The sequence below is a fragment of the Sciurus vulgaris genome (genome assembly GCF_902686455.1).
Source record: "Sciurus vulgaris genome assembly, chromosome: 2".
Classification (NCBI taxonomy): Eukaryota; Metazoa; Chordata; class Mammalia; order Rodentia; family Sciuridae; genus Sciurus; species Sciurus vulgaris.
In genome coordinates this window covers 139441022-139453520 of record NC_136462.1, presented here as the reverse complement: position 1 = coordinate 139453520, position 12499 = coordinate 139441022, and the positions used below count along the sequence as shown (strand labels likewise).

The 12499-nt window shown below is 35.8% G+C and overlaps 1 long non-coding RNA gene across 1 annotated transcript in view; it reads right to left on the bottom strand.

Moving 5' to 3' along the window:
• LOC306654858 overlaps positions 1–11900 on the bottom strand; it is a 48556-nt gene extending 36656 nt beyond the window's left edge. The window contains exon 1 of the long non-coding RNA XR_013762105.1: positions 11797–11900. This is a non-coding gene — a long non-coding RNA (uncharacterized lncRNA). The remainder of the gene's footprint in view (positions 1–11796) is intronic.
• Positions 11901–12499: the final 599 nt, after the last annotated feature.

The following is a 12499-nucleotide window of genomic DNA, read 5'->3' as shown; positions in this document are numbered from 1 at the left end:
CATTGATGTGGCTGTATCTCTGTAGTATGCTGATTTTAAGTCCTTTGGGTATAGGCCAAGGAGTGGGATAGCTGGGTCAAATGGTGGGTCCATTCCAAGCTTTCTGAGGAATCTCCATACTGCTTTCCAGAGTGGCTGCACTAATTTGCAACCCCACCAGCAATGTATGAGTGTACCTTTTTCCCCACATCCTCACCAACACCTATTGTTGCTTGTGTTCTTGATAATCACCATTCTAATTGGGGTGAGATGGAATCTTAGGGTGGTTTTGATTTGCATTTCTCTTATTACTAGAGATGTTGAACATTTTTTCATATATCTGTTGATTGCTTGTACATCTTCTTCTGTGAAGTGTCTGTTCATTTCCTTAGCCCATTTGTCGATTGGATTATTTGTATTGTTGGTGTAGTTTTTTGAGTTCTTTATAGATTCTGGAAATTAGCGCTCTATCTGAAGTATGAGTGGCAAAGATATTCTCCCACTCTGTAGGCTCTCTCTTCACATTACTGATAGTTTCCTTTGCTGAGAGAAAGCTTTTTAGTTTGAATCTATCCCAGTTGTTGATTCTAGCTTTTATTTCTTGTGCTATGGGAGTCCTGTTAAGGAAGTCTGATCCTAAGCCAACAAGTGAAAGATCTCCCATGTTCTTGGATAGGCAGAATTAATATTGTCAAAATGGCCATACTATCAAAAGCGCTATACAGATTCAATGCAATTCCAATTAAAATCCCAATGATGTACCTTACAGAAATAGAGAAAGCAATTATGAAATTCATCTGGAAGAATAAGAAACCCAGAATAGCTAAAGCAATCCTCAGTAGAAAGAGCGAGGCAGGGGGTATCGCAATACCAGATCTTCAACTCTATTACAAAGCAATAGTAACAAAAACAGCATGGTATTGGTACCAAAATAGACAGGTAGATCAATGGCACAGAATAGAGGACATGGACACAAACCCAAATAAATACAATTTTCTCATACTAGACAAACGTGCCAAAAATATGCAATGGAGAAAAGATAGCCTCTTCAACAAATGGTGCTAGGAAAACTGGAAATCCATATGCAACAGAATGAAACTAAATCCCTATCTCTCACCCTGCACAAAACTCAACTCAAAATGGATCAAGGACCTCGGAATCAGACCAGAGACCCTGCATCTTATAGAAGAAAAAGTAGGTCCAAACCTTCAACTTGTAATATTTTTGATACAAATTGTTCAAACATTTTTGGACAGGTAGTTTCAACACATTTCCTTTACCACAAAGGCATTCTTACTGCTTCTTCATCAGAAGTGAGTATGGATAGTTTAAACATAATTCCTAAAGTTTTAGTTGGAGATATTACATTTGTTATTTATTTGAAAATAATTTGATTACAAAGTCAAATGCTATTTGTTATTTCAATTAGTTCTTTGTATTTCTCCCAGTAAACTAACTGCTTTTGTCTTGCCAATCTGGTGGGAGTTGTAGTACTTTTCTTAATGATTTTTATGTGTTCTTTATGTATTAAGGACAGCATGTTAAAGACATTAACATATTAAAGATATGAAAGTTTTCGTATCAGTTATACATTTTTTTCAACTTGTGTTTGCATTTTAATTTTGCTTATGGAATTTTTACTATGTGCTTTTATGCTTTTTTCCATCAAGTTTAGCTAACAAAATCTTTTCTCCAGAAATTACAACTGAAAAATTCACTGTTTTTTCTTCTGTTGTTTTCTATGGTGTATGAAGTACTTCTCCCATCTGGATGAATAAGCTACTTATGATTTCTCTGAAACTGTTTTCTCCTTTATAGTGTGAAAATATTATAATAATCATTTTTCAGAGTTCTAGGCTACCTATGAAATAACATGTGAAAGTTCTGTGTTGTTAAAAGGTGATTAAAATGACAGTTGAATGATATTTATGATCATAGATGACAGGATCTGATATGCCAAAAGAAAATAATACCTGGCATTTATCTTGACCAAGCAAAGCAAAACAAAAAATGCATCTTTGATGACTTTGAAGAACGCAGAAGTTACAATACTAACATATCCCAGAGATGAACTGAATCTTCTAAACTCTTTGCACTTGTGATCTCAGGAAAAGATTTTCAGTTCTACCAACCACTGGCCCCACTCCCACCTCACTGCTCCATTTAATGTGGCTTGGACTGTCTTCTCACATCCCCAGCTCCTATATGAATCATTTTCAGCATGGAGTTCTGATCATTATACACAAGGTCACTTTTTAATTAGAACAATATAGTAAAACATATGCTCAGAAGATAAATGAGGTACAAAGCTAGCTGTGCTACAGTGAACCCTTTTATTGGAAAGCCCTTAAAAATAATAAGCGTCATGTATAGTCCAGGGGCCTTTGCAACATATTTCAGTACAGCAAAGTGCCAGCTATCGTGAATGAATACCCTGTTATAGTGAACAATCATTTGGCAGCATAGGTTATTTTAATGGACACATCACTTTAAACGAAGCCTTCGCCATCTGTTCTGCCCTCTAATTACAGATGCAAAAAGAACATAATTCACAATTGCATCATAAAAAAGTAAGATATAAGTGATTTAAATGCATGTGTATCTTCTTTATTCAATGCAGCATGCAGCTGTTATGTTGTTTTCATGTTTCAAACACAAATGAGGATAGAAATCGTTCTTCTCTGATGAAGTGAGTTCCCTGTTGCAGAAAATCTTGGGGTGTGAATAAATGTAAAATTGTGTCTTCCCAGAGCACTTTCACGTCACATAAGAATCAAAGTGAGCAAGTAATGCACTCGGTGAACTCTTACCACATCTGATAGAGAGTATGTGGGTGTTGATACCTAATTTTCAGTCAGTTCCTTACTAGGCATCAGTATTTCAATGACTCCTCAGGTAAATGTACTTTTCCAATAACCAATGAGTGGAGATGGTAAGTAATAACAAAGAACCCTCCTTCAGAATAAGGAGAGCACACTGCTTACTCCAGAACCAAAGGCAACCTCTGGCATGAACCCTTGTTGTTCTTATGTGAATCTATTCTGACTCCCCATGATTAACCCCCTGATAGAGCTCCTTGCTTTCCCCCTAATATCTCAAAAATACTTTAAGACCCCCATCTGAATTTACAATATACCGATTACTTGTTTAGTCAATTAGTCTTGATCTGTGAATTCTGGGTGAACTTGACTCCTAATAGAATCTCTGCAAAACTTTCACTATTCCTTGATACTGACCCAATTATAATGTGTCCAGTACACAATTTTTCTTCTTAACTAAAAAGTTGATTACATTCATTCTATATATGCTCAATTTGCTTTCAAACAAAAAAAGTTGAGATTCATATGAAATTTTAATATATATATATCTTAGGGATAACTGCTTGGGGATGGTGCTTGGAAAAATAAATGTATTTGTAAAGAATGCAAAGAAATAGTTTAAAAACCATGTGGATTATTTAAAATTCTATATTGTAACCCTTTTAGTAATAAAAAAAATATTTCCCAGTAAAATTCTCTTAATTTCACTATGATCTTGCTGAGAATGATGCATACTTCGCATAGTTAATAAACAGGTGCTTTGAAGGTGTTTATTAAGTAGTATAAAAATTCATCCTCCCACACCAATTCAATTTGCATTTCTAATTGGCCTAGCAATTATTTTGTCTTTGCAGATTAATTAGAAATAAACAATTGTTGGAATACTCTAACTATCCAAATTATAATTATTGTATACAATATGTACAACTTCATAAGATTGTGTACTCTGTGTATACACATTATAAATAATGCAAAAACGTATGGATGAGTACCTTACTTATGGATATATATTTACATATATGTATATATATCACAACAGAGATGATATTCAACAAAACATGCTTTATTCAGATGAACTTTACAAGTGGTGATACTTCCCATCAGTCAATACCACGCAGAACTGACCTTCAATATTTTTCACGTTTCCTTTACACACCATTTACAAAGAATTAAAGCATATGCTAACCATGGTTTTTTCAGAGTGGTTTTTTTCAGAAGACAGTAATTTTCATGCCATCTTTTCACATTGTAAAATTTATACTTATAATTTTTTGATTAAGAAAATGTATAGTTTGAAACAAAAAAAGAAGCAAATTTGAATGTTAAGTTACTCTTAACACTTCTCAAACCTATTGTTGAATATGTGTTTTTCTGAGACTCTGTTCTTGTTACTATAGACTTCATTTATGATTTTCTCTGATCACATATCAATTAAAATACAAAATATCCAATTTAATATTATATCAATTAATCCATGAAGTAACTTGATAGTAACTATTATTTGATAAAAATTTTAAACATTTTGAGGACTATATATAGCACACAGTCAGATATTTTCATCAAAATTACCCTAACATTCCTTTGTGTTTCAACAACACTCTTGTTTAAGAAAGTACTATAGGGATGCTTCTCGGTTTCAGAGATGCTTAAACCTTGTAGCAATATGAGAGAAGTAAGCACAACATATTTAAAAATAAAAAGTACTTAATCATTTCAACTTTATTCCAAAATATTATTCTTCCACATTTTTCTGGCTATGAATTTAAAAAAATATAATAAATAAAGTACTAGGCGAACATGTTGCCTCCCTGTTATGGTTTAGGTACAAGGTGTCTCATGTGTGCGACAATGCAAGGGGGTTTAGAGGTGACATGATTGGGTTATAAGATCATCAGCCTAATTAGTGTATTAATTCACTGATAGAGATTAACTGGGTGGTAACTGTAGGCTGGTAGGGTGTGGCTAGAGGATGTGGGTCATTGGGATATGTCTTTGAGGTATGTATTTTGCCCATTGTGAGAGAAGTCTCTCTCTGCTTTCTGGTGTCATGTCCTGCACCGTTTTCCTCTGCCATGCCCTTCCACCATGATGTTCTTGCTCACATCTGGCCCAGAGCAATGGATTCAGTCAACGATGGAATGAGATCTCCAAAACCGTGAGCCCCAAAATGAACGTTCCCTCCTCTAAAATTGTTCTTGTCATATACTTTGGTCACAGCAGCAAAAGAAGCTGATTAAACATTCACCTATACTTTCATTGTATTTCTTTGAATACTCAGAAATCCATTTAAGAATGTTTAAGCTATCATAAAAATGGAATGGGAGGAATCTTTAGAAAATAAAAAATAAAATACATTAACTATCACTTTAAGTTTTTTTTTCCAGTATTGAAGAACAAACCTAGGGTTTCATGCATGCTAGGCAAGTACTCTACCATTGAATTATATCATTCACACTCCCCTCCCTTTTTTTAACTCAGTTGTGTGGGTATATTCTTTAAATGCAGGGTACATACTGGGTAATCCCAGAATGTAGAATATTAGGATTGATCAAATATAAAAATGAACAATTCCAGTGTGATCAACCCACATATATTTTGGAAGATGTTTATTTTAAATATTTCCTGTGATAGTCAATAATTTTTACTAGAAAGAATATGAATTACAGAAAATTTGAACTAAAAGGAATCATGTGTTGATAATGGTTGTCTGCACCCAAGACTATATTAGGAATTCATAAAAATAAAGCCAAATAAATATTTCTGCACATGCAGCTTTCTGGATGAAACAGTCTGGTTGGTTGTTATTCAAGTAATGATTTTTCCCTGTTCATATATATGTCATTTGACTTGGAAAGAAGAGATGGATAACTCACAAAATGTTTCACCTAAACTTTGTTTTTATATTTAAATCACAAGTAACTTCTCTCTTTTATAAAATAATACTTAGATGAATTCATTTTAAAGGACAAAATAATTTGTAAAAAAGTTGCTGATTATTCATAAATTCAATTTTAGTTCTAATATTTCAGGGCTATTAATTTTTACTAACATTAATATGAACTAATAGTTGTACTTATTAAATGGCATGTAAACAGAATCCACTTTTGAATCAAGGATGCTAAGTAGTAAAATATCAAGTTCGAGGTAAAAGCAGGTTTGTGCAGGGAGTATCACGTACTTTCTCCAAGAAAAGGACACTGTACTTACCCTGAAAAATATCACATAAGATGCATGAGAAGCAAAGGTACCTGGTGTATTCATCTTTGATCTGGGAAAACTAGTGAAATCTAAGGTTGTAAACCCTCTATGAAGATCACACCACCAAGTGCCGTGTTGATGTTAGTATAGGAACCATGGTTAACACTGATATTGAAGGACAATTCGAAATCGAAGAACATGAATGAAGATGATGGCGATGATGGTGAAGATGATAACAATGACATTTAAGACTATATAGCACTACTGTGTACTGGACTTCGTCATTATCACTTTTCTTTTTTTAATCCTATTTAATCCTTCCAATGAAAGTCACTGACACTCTAACAAATACACACTTACCAAGACGAGAAACACCAGAGAACCATGATTCTGTGAAAATTCTTGGTGATTCACATCAGCCTACCTATATCACTATATCAGGCCTAATCCTCACTATTGTAAATCAAACTCCTTAGCAAATAATTATGCTTGGACTAAACAGAGAAACGCAGCTCCAAAAATATTTCATGATAAATTAAAATCAGAAAATATCATAATTCATATTTATATTGGCATGTATCATAATTTACATTTATATTGGCATATAAATATGTTGTATATGCTAAGCAACCTATTTCCAAATAAGCAGACTCCCTCCAGGTATGTATCTAGAACAGTAGCAACAGCAACAAAAGATGAAACACACCATCTTAGTGCTCAAGACAAGAAAAAGTAAGATTTTTCAAGTAATGTATTTCTGCTATGTGAAAAGCAATGGGTTAGCTACTATACAGGAGAAAAAAAGAATTAATATTGATCCTCAAGGAGGATCAGTTATAAACACAACCATGAACTCATAGAACTAGGTGACATAAGATGAACAATGTCAAATTTCTAATTAATTAAATGAAAAATCCCAAGTCACTTTCCTCTTACTTTATGACCTCTTTTTACAACTTTCTTCCAGCTGGATAGCTTATCTCTCCTGCTGGTTTTTGTAATCCTTTGGGACTTTATTAAAGCATGTACCTCTTTGTACTGAGCCTGCCAGAACCTCTGTTTTCACATCTGTGAGATACAAAGTACCACTTCAGAGGGTTGCTGTAGAATTGAGTCAATGAGAAAAAAAAAATACAGAATATTTTCTGGCACATAAGTGACAATCAATGATAACTCACACCATTATTATTATTATTATTATTATTATTATTATTACTACTACTACTACCACCATACTCAACTTCCTGAGCAGATTCATCATCCTCATGTGATCATTTTAATAATTCTAAGAACTCCTAGAAGACTGCCTTGAATGTTTTATGCTCTCTCAAATGAGAATAATGAAGTATATGGTAACTGCATGATAGAGTTAGTATCTAAGAAAAGTGTTCATCGGGTTCATAATGGAATCAAGATAAACTTGCTGAGGAAGGTGAGTTGAAATGTATGAGGATCTTATTCTGAGTGAAAAAACAAGGTTAAGGCATGAGTTACTGAAGTATAGGTAGAAAAAATGGTTTCATATCAAAGAATAGTATTAAATATATATGAAAAATGTGTGTGTGTGTGTGTGCGTGTGTTCATGTGTGTGTTAGGTATGGTATAAAAGGGAATTCATTTAGGGGTTACTGTCCTGCTTAGGCATGAAAATCTGAGAACCTCTACTAAATGGGGCAACAGAAATAAGATAAAAATCAGAGTATAGAAGAAGAAAAGGTTCAACAGCTTTAGATTACAGGAAACAAATGAAAAAGAGAAAAAATTATTCAGAAGTGAAGGTAAAGTTTTGGGTTCAGACAACAACAACAAAAAAAAAACAATAAGAATTTAAATGAGGAAAGAAAACAGAGCCCATTTTCCAAAATGTGGACAGGAAATGAATTTGAGATAAACCAAGCTTGAGGTTTGAACTCGTTTACAATGTATTATCATGTGAGGTTGAATTTCTAGCTAGAGAACTAGAAGCAATTAACTCTCTAATTCAACTGGTCCTTGTCCATGTAAAGCTGGCATCCAGGAGCATAGGTAATCACAGGCCTTCAGTAAAGTATCTTGGTGCCAATATGAGTGAGGAACTAATTAAGCCATTCTTTTTCTGATCATACAACCATGGCCTTGGGTCTACTTGGTTTCTTTGCACAGAGACCATTCTTTGGTGTTGAGATCAAAAATAGTCTTTTCCTTTTATCTGCAGCAGTATTCCAGCTCTAGAAGCAAGTGAGTGAGGGACACAGGAAGGCATTGCCAGCTCCATGCAATTCCCAATAAACAGACCAGAGTACGTGAGTCTTTACAAACTACATTGGAATACATGCAAACGTATTGAAGTATCCAAATTTGACCTAAAACACAAGTTTCGTATCATACAAAGAGAAATAGTTTTGTTTTGTTTTCAAAATGGAAGATCTGCAATAAACCAGAAAACAAGTGTTTATTTAAATTTTTGGTTTTTTGTTTGTTTGTTTGTTTGTTTAGCTCTGATTCAGAGAAGAGACATGGGTCAATTACTGAATCCCACGGGGGCATCCACATGCTAAAATCCCTTCCAGGAAAGTTGATTTATAATGCTACAATTATGAAACTGTGTGTCCCCAAGTAGAGCTAAGAAAACTCCAAGGCATATTCATTCCAATTCCATGGCACAGGGGAATTGCTTATCCATGAAGACACATCAGAATCACTGGCCTCTCTAGATGTGCTACCAGTGATACTTTCACTGAGATTATGCTCTTCACTGTCCAGTTGTTTTCTAGAACACTGTCTTGTTTTCCTTCATTACTTGTGATTCTGGTCACTATTAGAAACTGGGGAGCAAAAGAAAAAGAGAAAATAATTATTTAGGTATAAGTCGAGTTTGCCCATTTTACAGATTAAAAAAAAAAAAAAAAACGGAGAGGTGAAATGGTTGTCCAAAGTCTGTTAAGAGAACACAGAGTAGGAGTTGGGTCTTTTCAGCATCCAACCCCCAAGTGTTCTCAACTACCTTATTGCTTCTCACATTGAAGATCTCCAGAAGAAAGGGACCTTTACGATTCGTTGTATGAAGATGTGCTCATAATGTTCTCTACTTTATACATTCCCTGGCACTGCAAACTTGTGTAACTACCTGCTATCTGCAGAAGTATGAGCTAGAAGAGACACAAAGTCACAGATACACATAGAAAATTTTCCAGTAGCTCATGTCTCATCATCCCACAAGAAATTCCCTAGATGCAGCCCTTACTTTCTCTCTTTCCTTCCCCTCCTCACTGGGGCTGCTGTTTGCTCATCTTCAGTTGTTTGCTTTTCTTTGCTGAAAAAAAATAAAAAAGTAACCTCAGCACTTCATGTCTGAGAGTTGCCAAATGATGCTATAGATTCAGAAGCCCAGAGGATGGTGAAACTAAAGAGCCAGTGGGCCTAGGAAGAAGAAGGAGGCGGTGGGTCAGACAGAGGCAGAGGGGTAGAATTAGGTTCACACTACTGTATTCCTAGAAACCATGCCTGGGATATGAAAGTTGGAGTGGAATGCTGAGATAACTGGTAAGTTTCTGAAACAAAGTTTTACTTAAGTATAATGAACATAAATATAGCTTTAAAATAATGAATTCAGTGATTCTGAAAGCAAAAACAAGAGAAAATTATCTTCTTCAAAATTGAATACATTTACCAATAAGTTAAAGTTATTGTCACATTACATTCAAAAGCTAATAATGATAAACTTAAAACAAATGATTTATGTTCATGAGGAAATGAACTGGCCTCAGTATCCTTCTAAAGAAAAGGTTAAGCCAGTGTGAAGGGGACACTGGTCAGTGCTTTATATTCAAGATACTTGTTTCCCCAACTATTTGGTTTTAGGGTAGGCATGCTTAACATTCATAGAAAGGATAAAATTTTAAATGTTTTCCCACCAAAGGAGAGACCTTCAAATTTTAACCTCAAGCAAAGTTCTCTAGATTGCAATTGTAGCAGAGAATGGAATTTTTGAAATACTCTGAATCAGTAATTTCTAAAAATATGTTCAAAAGTAAAATGATACAATGAGTGGTCATAAATAGAAGAGGCTATAAACATGTAAACTTGAAGTAGAATGGAAGGGAACTCCAGCTAAATATTAAAATCAGGTGACATGCAGTTGATCTGAGTTCCACTGTTGTTTTTAACTAGAATGTTCGTCTGGCCTCATGTCTCAGACTTTGGCCTGGGTGGAAGGGGACTGCAGGTATTTGAGCTTTCACACTTCCCTCTCTCTGAACATAAGAAGCCTTTGGAGAGCTCTCTCAAGTCTGGATGCTCTAAGCTCTTGGAACCCACTCTGAATAGAGAGAGGCCTAACTGCAAACAGATGCTTATGCCTGAGGATAGCTCAGATATTGTCTTCCAATGACCCTCTTCAGAAAGTAAAAAGGGAGATCCAAAGTGCAATCTGCAGTCAGAGGATTCAGGATGCCATTCAAGCAGGGTGATGCTCTCCAGCCAATCCAACCTGGCTATAACCTATCAAAGCCAAATAGGTTCCATGTTCTGTATTTCAAATCCCTACACTAAAAGAAATAGTACAAATTTTGATCTTTGCTGACACCCAGTCAACTACCAACTAACGATAATAGTGAAGGCAATGGATCACAGGACTGATGTGGTTCAGCCATTAGCACATAGAACACCTGAATTCTCACCTTCTATTTAACATGGTTTGTTTTAAAGTTCTGTTACCAAAACATTCTCAGGAAAGCACTCTTTTTTCTGGTCTTGTGATAATCAAAAGATACCATGGTGGTTTATAAAAAAATATTTTAAATCATATAATTGCACACGTTTTCAGTCTTGCTTCTTGGGTTCATTTTTTCCCCCTTAGAACCATTTCCAAAGATCTCAAGAAAATGAAAGAAACCACTGTGCCAAAGCTGGAATGCATGAAAACCATTCCACCTCCTCCTAGAGGGCAAGAAACAGATCCCACGACTCTCTACTTGTCCCTCCTCTACCCCCTCAAGCCACATGTCCCTTCTGCACCCACACAGCTTCCCAGCCCAAGTTTGGCCTTGCTCCCTGGCAAAATGGATGATAGTTACATCTCCTGGGGCCAGGATGTGAGGCCTGGGAGGAAATGTTGTCTTTTGGGAAATAGCAAAATTGTGTGACTACATTAAAGTCAACACTATTTATCTTCACCTCTTGTCCTATGGGCTGACAAAGGGACACCACTGTTAGGCCCAGCCCCTGTGCACAGCTGCAATAGAAAGAAGGCAGGGACTGGTACTTTCAAGTGTCAGACCTTTTGTGCTGACTACTAGTTTATGAGGCTGATGTCAAGCATTGCAGTCAATGAAGTCTTTGTGCTAGGTGTACAGGGCAGGACAGTGGAAAAACTGCCCTCTCCTATATCCCAGGCCCATCCATCTTCCCCTCACCCTGTTTCTCAACTTTTCTGTCTCTTGAGCAGACAGAGAGAGGATCCCTCCTGGGTTAATGTACTGGAAAATTGCTCTGCATGTTTATGAGGGGGTCCCTTCCAAATGAAAGAAAAAAGGAAAGGGGAAAAAAAAAACGGGAAGAAGAGTCATTTTTCCCACTGAACTCATTGGCCTTAAGCTTGTGGGTCTGACCCTGATTAAGAAAATCTCAATGTCCTGCTAGGAGGTTTATTGTGAAGTTTGGCAGAACGCACTTCCGATTGAATTTTTTTATTATTTATAATCACAAAGTGGTTTTAGACAGCTCCCATCACCCACCCCATCACCAAATTCCTGGACTCCAAAGGCACAAGCACACACACACACACGCACACATATACACACGCGCGCATCTAAGCACTTACCTTTGAAGAGGGCTCATCTACTCACATCCCTGGGTCTATTCTCTTCCTCAGAGGAGCTCATTTCCCCAAGGCAATTCCCTATAAATAGCAAACACGATGTTTTCCTACAATTGCATGGAACATTGGACCATGTGAACTTTGCCATGGACGGATGTGGAAACCAGAGAAGGCTGTTACGTGATATCACTCATTTGCTTATTTTAACTTTTTTTCTAGATAAAATAATGTTCTCTATCTCTAACCTCCTCTCCCCACTCTTGTGTTGTGTTCTTCTATGGGAGGTTTTAGGCTAAAAAAAGCGTCACATGAGTGCCTAAGACATCAACTATTTATGCTCCTGAAATGAAGGCCTGCAGTGGCACTAGGAGATTTTATAAAACCAAACTGAGTTCTTCCAGAAACGTCCATGTGAAAGTCATAAGAAATGGGAACATGGAAGTTTGAGAAATTATAGCCATTATAAAACATGTATTTTAGAAACCAGTAGACACACAGCAAGTATTCTTTCAGAAAATTAAGAAAAAATAACTTAGCAGCCTGGTGCATTTTCTTCTTCAGCCAGTTTTGCAAAAATTACTAGATGCTACTGTTGATTATTAATTTAGCCAGAGAAATTAGAGGTGGAAAATATTTATACAGGAATGGTCCACTCACTTCTCACGTAACAAGAGAAAAATAGCCAGATTTTTTTTTTTAAACATAG